The sequence below is a fragment of the Xenopus tropicalis genome, chromosome 10 (genome assembly GCF_000004195.4).
Source record: "Xenopus tropicalis strain Nigerian chromosome 10, UCB_Xtro_10.0, whole genome shotgun sequence".
Lineage (NCBI taxonomy): Eukaryota > Metazoa > Chordata > Amphibia > Anura > Pipidae > Xenopus > Xenopus tropicalis.
Window position 1 is genome coordinate 49142043 of NC_030686.2, and position 8375 is coordinate 49150417.

At 45.1% G+C, this 8375-nt stretch overlaps 1 long non-coding RNA gene across 1 annotated transcript; it reads left to right on the plus strand.

The window, feature by feature from the left end:
* The first annotated feature begins 99 nt into the window (after positions 1-99).
* Positions 100-8024, plus strand: LOC116408045. Its single transcript, XR_004220691.1, has 3 exons — positions 100-177; positions 3062-3186; positions 7902-8024. It is a non-coding gene; the product is annotated as an uncharacterized LOC116408045 (long non-coding RNA).
* Positions 8025-8375: the final 351 nt, after the last annotated feature.

Consider the following 8375-nt stretch of genomic DNA (forward strand, 5'->3'; position numbering starts at 1 on the left):
GATGGGCAGCGCAGCCCGCCAATCAGCTGCAGAGCTAGGTTGACGGGGGCCGTACCAGGAAGACAAACAGCCAATCGGACAGAGAAGGGCGGGGCGTTAAGCCGGCGGCTCTGGTTGTCATGGACGCACTTCGTTTAGCAACCAAAACACGTGATTCTTTAGAGAGACAGGCTGGGGGTAAGAAGAGGCAAGACCGGGCAGGAACGGGCACCGGAGGGGAAGGGGTGTGAGGGGGTGGGGTAACTATTATATGCATTGTGCGCATCCCTGTGTATCCAACAGGAACACTGACTCCCTGTATAGCAACATATATATATATATACATGCCCCTGTGTGTGTATTCATTCCCGTCAGGCACCGCGGCCTGCCCTTTATATGGCATTCTCTGTGGTAAATATTCCCATATAGTTGTGCCAGCTTGGGGCCTACTGTGTGCCCATTGGGTCTGGCCTCATAATCTCCCCTCAGTGACTGCTAATATCCTTATCATTTACAGTAGGGGGTACATTATCCCTTATAATACATGAGTGATACTCAGAGTTCCCTGTATAACTCAGCCTGCAGCCTTGTGCCTTTATATGGGGGGCACAGAACCCCTCAGTGACTGCTAATATCCTTATCATTTACAGTAGGGGGTACATTATCCCTTATAATACATGAGTGATACTCAGAGTTCCCTGTATAACTCAGCCTGCAGCCTTGTGCCTTTATATGGGCACAGAACCCCTCAGTGACTGCTAATATCCTTATCATTTACAGTAGGGGGTACATTATCCCTTATAATACATGAGTGATACTCAGAGTTCCCTGTATAACTCAGCCTGCAGCCTTGTGCCTTTATATGGGGGGCACAGAACCCCTCAGTGACTGCTAATATCCTTATCATTTACAGTAGGGGGTACATTATCCCTTATAATACATGAGTGATACTCAGAGTTCCCTGTATAACTCAGCCTGCCAGCCTTGTGCCTTTATATGGGGGGCACAGAACCCCTCAGTGACTGCTAATATCCTTATCATTTACAGTAGGGGGTACAGTATCCCTTATAATACATGAGTGATACTCAGAGTTCCCTGTATAACTCAGCCTGCAGCCTTGTGCCTTTATATGGGGGGCACAGAACCCCTCAGTGACTGCTAATATCCTTATCATTTACAGTAGGGGGTACATTATCCCTTATAATACATGAGTGATACTCAGAGTTCCCTGTATAACTCAGCCTGCAGCCTTGTGCCTTTATATGGGGGGCACAGAACCCCTCAGTGACTGCTAATATCCTTATCATTTACAGTAGGGGGTACATTATCCCTTATAATACATGAGTGATACTCAGAGTTCCCTGTATAACTCAGCCTGCAGCCTTGTGCCTTTATATGGGCACAGAACCCCTCAGTGACTGCTAATATCCTTATCATTTACAGTAGGGGGTACATTATCCCTTATAATACATGAGTGATACTCAGAGTTCCCTGTATAACTCAGCCTGCAGCCTTGTGCCTTTATATGGGGGGCACAGAACCCCTCAGTGACTGCTAATATCCTTATCATTTACAGTAGGGGGTACATTATCCCTTATAATACATGAGTGATACTCAGAGTTCCCTGTTTAACTCAGCCTGCAGCCTTGTGCCTTTATATGGGGGGCACAGAACCCCTCAGTGACTGCTAATATCCTTATCATTTACAGTAGGGGGTACATTATCCCTTATAATACATGAGTGATACTCAGAGTTCCCTGTATAACTCAGCCTGCAGCCTTGTGCCTTTATATGGGCACAGAACCCCTCAGTGACTGCTAATATCCTTATCATTTACAGTAGGGGGTACATTATCCCTTATAATACATGAGTGATACTCAGAGTTCCCTGTATAACTCAGCCTGCAGCCTTGTGCCTTTATATGGGGGGCACAGAACCCCTCAGTGACTGCTAATATCCTTATCATTTACAGTAGGGGGTACATTATCCCTTATAATACATGAGTGATACTCAGAGTTCCCTGTATAACTCAGCCTGCAGCCTTGTGCCTTTATATGGGGGGCACAGAACCCCTCAGTGACTGCTAATATCCTTATCATTTACAGTAGGGGGTACATTATCCCTTATAATACATGAGTGATACTCAGAGTTCCCTGTATAACTCAGCCTGCAGCCTTGTGCCTTTATATGGGGGGCACAGAACCCCTCAGTGACTGCTAATATCCTTATCATTTACAGTAGGGGGTACATTATCCCTTATAATACATGAGTGATACTCAGAGTTCCCTGTATAACTCAGCCTGCAGCCTTGTGCCTTTATATGGGGGGCACAGAACCCCTCAGTGACTGCTAATATCCTTATCATTTACAGTAGGGGGTACAGTATCCCTTATAATACATGAGTGATAGTCAGAGTTCCCTGTATAACTCAGCCTGCAGCCTTGTGCCTTTATATGGGCACAGAACCCCTCAGTGACTGCTAATATCCTTATCATTTACAGTAGGGGGTACATTATCCCTTATAATACATGAGTGATACTCAGAGTTCCCTGTATAACTCAGCCTGCAGCCTTGTGCCTTTATATGGGCACAGAACCCCTCAGTGACTGCTAATATCCTTATCATTTACAGTAGGGGGTACATTATCCTTTATAATACATGAGTGATACTCAGAGTTCCCTGTATAACTCAGCCTGCAGCCTTGTGCCTTTATATGGGGGGTACAGAACCCCTCAGTGACTGCTAATATCCTTATCATTTACAGTAGGGGGTACATTATCCCTTATAATACATGAGTGATACTCAGAGTTCCCTGTATAACTCAGCCTGTAGCCTTGTGCCTTAATATGGGCACAGAACCCCTCAGTGACTGCTAATATCCTTACTAAGTGGGGGGGTTAGCTACTTGCTGTACTACAAATGAATGGGGATTTGATCTCATAATCCCAAAACCAGACTGTGAGCTGTTTGGGCTAGTGATACAGTGTTTGCTAAGTGAGATGCACATATTACATTCCAGCAATGTTTGTTCTGTCTCAGGCAGTGTTTACCTTTTTGTATATTTAATGAGCTCTCTTTGTAGTCCTACAGCAGAAATTGCTTGCTGAGTATAAAGGGAACGCGAGGAAATGAATCAAGAGCAGCAGCAGCAGGATCTGGGCGTGTATATATATTCTGTATATGCTGAGTGTATATTTCTGCTTTCAGGTAAAGCTGTTTTTCAATATTAACATTCTCAGTACAGTAAAAACAACAGACTAAGTAGAAAACCACTTTTTTACCCCCCCCCCCCCCTCACCCTAAAGGGGATGTTCACCTTTGAATTAACTTTTTCTATGTAGAGCGTGATATTCCGAGACAATTTGCAACTGGTCTTCATTTTTTATTATTTGTAGTTTTTTTAATTATTTCAATAATTGTTCAGCAACTCTCCAACTATCTGGTTGCTAAGGTCCAAATGACCTTAGCAACCAGGGAGTGGTTTGGATGAGAGTCTGATATATGAATAGGAGAGGGAATGAATAGAAAAAAAAGTTATAAAAAGTAACAATAATACTGGAGCCTCACAGAGCAATAAGTTTTGGCTGCCGGGGTCAGTGACCCAGATTGGAAAGGTACAAAGAGTTTGAAGGCAAATATTTAGAAAACTGTAAGAAATATATAATGAAGACCAGTTGAAAAGTTGTTTAGGATTTGTTGGTTCTAAAACCTATTAAAATTAAAGGTGAACCACCTCTTTAATCATGCATACAGGGACCACCAGGCAGTGCCGTGTATGTGCCTCCCTAGATTCCAAGATCACAGCCGTCTGTGCCATTGGCTAACTAGTAAAGGGCCCACTTGGTATTGCCCATGCTATTGGGCTTAGCACAACTACAACTTATTGGGCCACAAGTAGTTTAAGTTGGAGCAAACCTCACGAGTGCTGGAATAGTTTTTGGAATTCCTAGAAATAAAATCCTTATACAATAACAGAAAAATGTGGGGTGGGGAGTTTTTCATTGTATAGTCTATATATAGATGGTAGATAGTTAGATGCTCTCTTCCTTCCTGCTATCATGTTGGCCTGCATTGTCCCAATATGTTTGGCATTATGACGCAAATAATAAAGTAAGGAATGTTATGGCCTCATCGGGGATGGGAACGGGATCATTCACCCCAAGCGCATAACAGGCAGAAAGAGAAGGGCTTCATTGTAGTGGGTCTATGGCTGTCCAACTGGAGACCTATGCTGCTGAACCATAAACATATAGCGAAAGACTGGCCCTTTATATGGAAACAGATGGACTAGTGGCCACAAGGAAGGACTTGGAGCAACTAAATGGAGTGCTGTGCAAAACAGTATTACAGTGGGCAACCGTAAGCAATAGGAAAACCAGAATATAAGGTGTATATATAGTGTATGTTCCCTATTCACAGGCTGGTGAGTATTTATAGGAATTTATCAGCTTGGAACCCATGTGTTGCCCAGAGTGGCTGCAGAGGTCGGACCTTGGGACACAGTCCCCATAAACCACACAACTTTATACTATCTGACACATGTAGGCAGATGTTTTGCTTTTAAGTAAGATAATGAACCCTAAGCCATCGCTAGGCAAGCCGCTAATAGCTAAGGAACCTAGGTGAGGAACTACAAGCCACTGATAGCTGTGGAACCCCAAGCCTTTGCTAGGTGAGGAACTACAAGCCACTGATAGCTGTGGAACCCCAAGCCTTTGCTAGGTGAGGAACTACAAGCCACTGATAGCTGTGGAACCTCAAACCTTTGCTAGGTGAGGAACTACAAGCCACTGATAGCTGTGGAACCTCAAACCTTTGCTAGGTGAGGAACTACAAGCGACAGATAGCTATGGAACCCCAAGCCTTTGCTAGGTGAAGAACTAAAAGCCACTGATAGCTGTGGAACCTCAAGCCTTTGCTAGGTGAGGAACTACAAGCCACTGATAGCTGAGAAACCTCAAACCTTTGGTAGGTGAGGAACTACAAGCCACTGATAGCCGTGGATCCCCAAGCCTTTGCTAGGTGAGGAACTACAAGCCACTAATAGCTGTGGAACCCCAAACCTTTGGTAGGTGAGGAACTACAAACCGCTGATAGCTGTGGAACCCCAAGCCTTTGCTAGGTGAGGAACTACAATCCACCGATAGCAGAGGAACATCAAACCTTTGGTAGGTGAGGGACTACAAGCCACCAATAGCAGAGGAACCTCAAACCTTTGGTAGGTGAGGAACTACAAGCCACTGACAGCTGTGGCACTCCAAGCCTTTGCTAGGTTAGGAACTACAAGCCACTGATATCTGTGGAACCCCAAACCTTTGCTAGATGAGGAACAACAAGCCATTGATAGCTAAGGAACCTCAAACCTTTGGTAGGTGAGGAACTACAAGCCATTGATAGCTAAGGAACCTCAAACCTTTGGTAGGTGAGGAACTACAAGCCACTGATAGCTGTGGAACCTCAATCCTTTGGTAGGTGAGGAACTACAAGCCACTGATAGCTGAGGAACCCCAAGCCTTTGCTAGGTGAGAAACTACAAGCTACTGATAGCTGTGGAACCCCAAACCTTTGCTAGGTGAGGAACTACAAACCGCTGATAGCTGTGGAACCCCAAGCCTTTGCTAGGTGAGGAACTACAATCCACCGATAGCAGAGGAACATCAAAGCTTTGGTAGGTGAGGGACTACAAGCCACCAATAGCAGAGGAACCTCAAACCTTTGGTAGGTGAGGAACTACAAGCCACTGATAGCTGTGGCACTCCAAGCCTTTGCTAGGTTAGGAACTACAAGCCACTGATATCTGTGGAACCCCAAACCTTTGCTAGATGAGGAACTACAAGCCATTGATAGCTAAGGAACCTCAAACCTTTGGTAGGTGAGGAACTACAAGCCAGATAGCTGAGGAACCTCAAACCTTTGCTAGGTGAAGAACTACAAGCCATTGATAGCTGTGGAACCTCAAGCTTTTGCTATTGATTTGACCAAGGTTCCATCATATCCATTACTTTGTGCTCATTATTTAATGTCCATCCCTTGTGGCTTTGCTGCTATAGGGATTTGGATGATTAGATACAATATTCTAGAAAAATGTATCCATCAAAGGCATTGTTGTGAGTAAAAGAATCTTTAGAATCTCATATTTCCAATAACAATTGGTGATGGCGGAGAAGAAGATACCAAAGACTCCCCGAGCGCTATTTAAAGTCATTGCTTTATTTTCATTTTAGGAACGTGTTGCAGTACGTTCAGGCCGTAGTTGTTCCCACAGCAGATATCTTCTGTCAAACATCTTTGCTCACACCAGGGAATAAATGTCAATTTCCCATAGGAATATTGTTTATGTTGGCAATAAACCCACCCATAAGTTACACAGAGAAGGAACAATACTGGGAAATCCTAGATACCTAAAGCTGCAGCCGCACAGATTAAATAAACTCAACCCCAGCCTGACCCTGGCAAGTTCCTTAAGCTCCCGTTGCTGTTGGACCAAACCTAGAAAGGCAGAACTGTCATCCTGCCGAAGACCACGTTTGCTGTTAGAAAGAAGAATAACATGCGTTTACAAGGATCTAATATTGGCTGAAATAGACACAGTATATTTTGGAATAAAAATCTACTATAAACGCCACATAGTCAGAATGGGTTGGGCAGTTTGACAGATTTTGACCATTATTCCTGAATGTCTGGGCATGTTTCCAGGTTGGGGCAGTTCTACCAGATCAACGAGATGATCTTTCATGTTGGTGGGGGTAAGGTACATCATCAGCTCCTTTTCCTATGAAATTGGTGCTGTTGTCCTGCGAGCCAAACAGACAAATACCGCCATAGACTGGCCAGTGTGTGGTCTTCTTTAGATGTTTTATAAAATTGCTCTCTAAAGGTGGCCATACACTTTAAAGGTGCCCATACATGGGGCGATTCTAGCTGCCGATATCGGTCCCTTAGACCGATTCGGCAGTTAATCGGGCCGTGTATGGGCACTACCAATAGGCCTGCCCGACCGATATCTGCCCTGAAATCGTCCAGATATCGATCGGGCAGGTTAAAAAATCTAGTCGGATCGGGGACCACATCGGCCCGTTGATGCGGTCCCCGAACCGACTTTGCCTATACCGTTCGTTATAATTCGATCGTTTGGCCCCAGGACCAAATTAGCCTGGATTCTCCCAGTATTGCCCACCCGTAGGTGGGGGATATCGGGAGAAGATCCGCTCGCTTGCCGATATTGCCAAGCGAGCGGATGTGAAGGTGTATGGCCACCTTTAGCCCTGCTAAAGGCCAGACAAGTGGATGTTCTCCCAATATGCCCACCTAAGGTGGCTGATATCGGGCTAGGGCCAAAGGACTGAGTTACAACAACAGGCATAGGAGCCTTTAGACGGGAAAATCAACCCTGCCCGATAGACACCTGGGCAATTTTCGGTCGGATAGGCCCATCATGGAGCCCCATACAGGGGCAGATAAGCTGCTGAATCGATCCGAAGGTATGGCCACTTTAAGCTAAGTAGAGCCTGCAGAGCAAACAGCAAGTTCTGCATAGGCACACACAGGGGTGTAACTCCATAGCTCTAGACCCCCCAACAAAATATTTTTGTCAGGGCCCCCTGCTGTCACATGAAAGCACTCGAAAGCTTAAACTTGATCTGTGCCCACTCATGTGTGACCCACTATGTGCGCTGATCCGGGCCCCATCAATCTTTCCTCCCTATAGTTACATCTAAGCTAGTATATAATTCAGTACTTGCCTGGACCGACCCATAGTCCCGTGCCTCCTTTGCTACAGACCCTCGCTCCCTCAGTAGGAAATATTTCAATCCAATGGCAGGACATGATTTGGTTTCTCTATTGGAATGCATGAAAGCTGATCCTGTTTCTTTTGTGGCCTCCTGTAAAGTGTCTCATTAATGTTTCATGCTCTTTTTCAGATGGAGTACTAGGGAGTAATAACCATGCAGCAAATCCGATGTACAACAGGCAAGTGGCTTACATTATAGCAACATACTGAAAGTTTGTTTTCAGCCAATATCCTCCCTATAAAAATCTCTTTATTTAGCCCTTTCCCTAGGCTTGTTAGCACATGGATATTCTTTAACTCACTGACATGGATATATGCCAGACTTCCTGTTGATAGTTTGCCTGTAACTAGCGCTTTAAGAAGCCTGAGTGGCACACAGAGTGGGCTATTGTTCCATATCCGGGTGAAGTGGGAACACAGAGCTTTGATACTGGGGAAAGCCGCCTTATCTGGATTCCTATCCATAAACCGACAGTATGAGAGAGCTTGTTGAAAGCTTCTATGGGGCCCTGACATCAAACCTAGTGCAGTGGGGTCATTACTGAAAGGCGTTGTGATCCTTTCCCAGCTCTCTGTGTGTGCAGCTGTGGTTACTGCATCACCC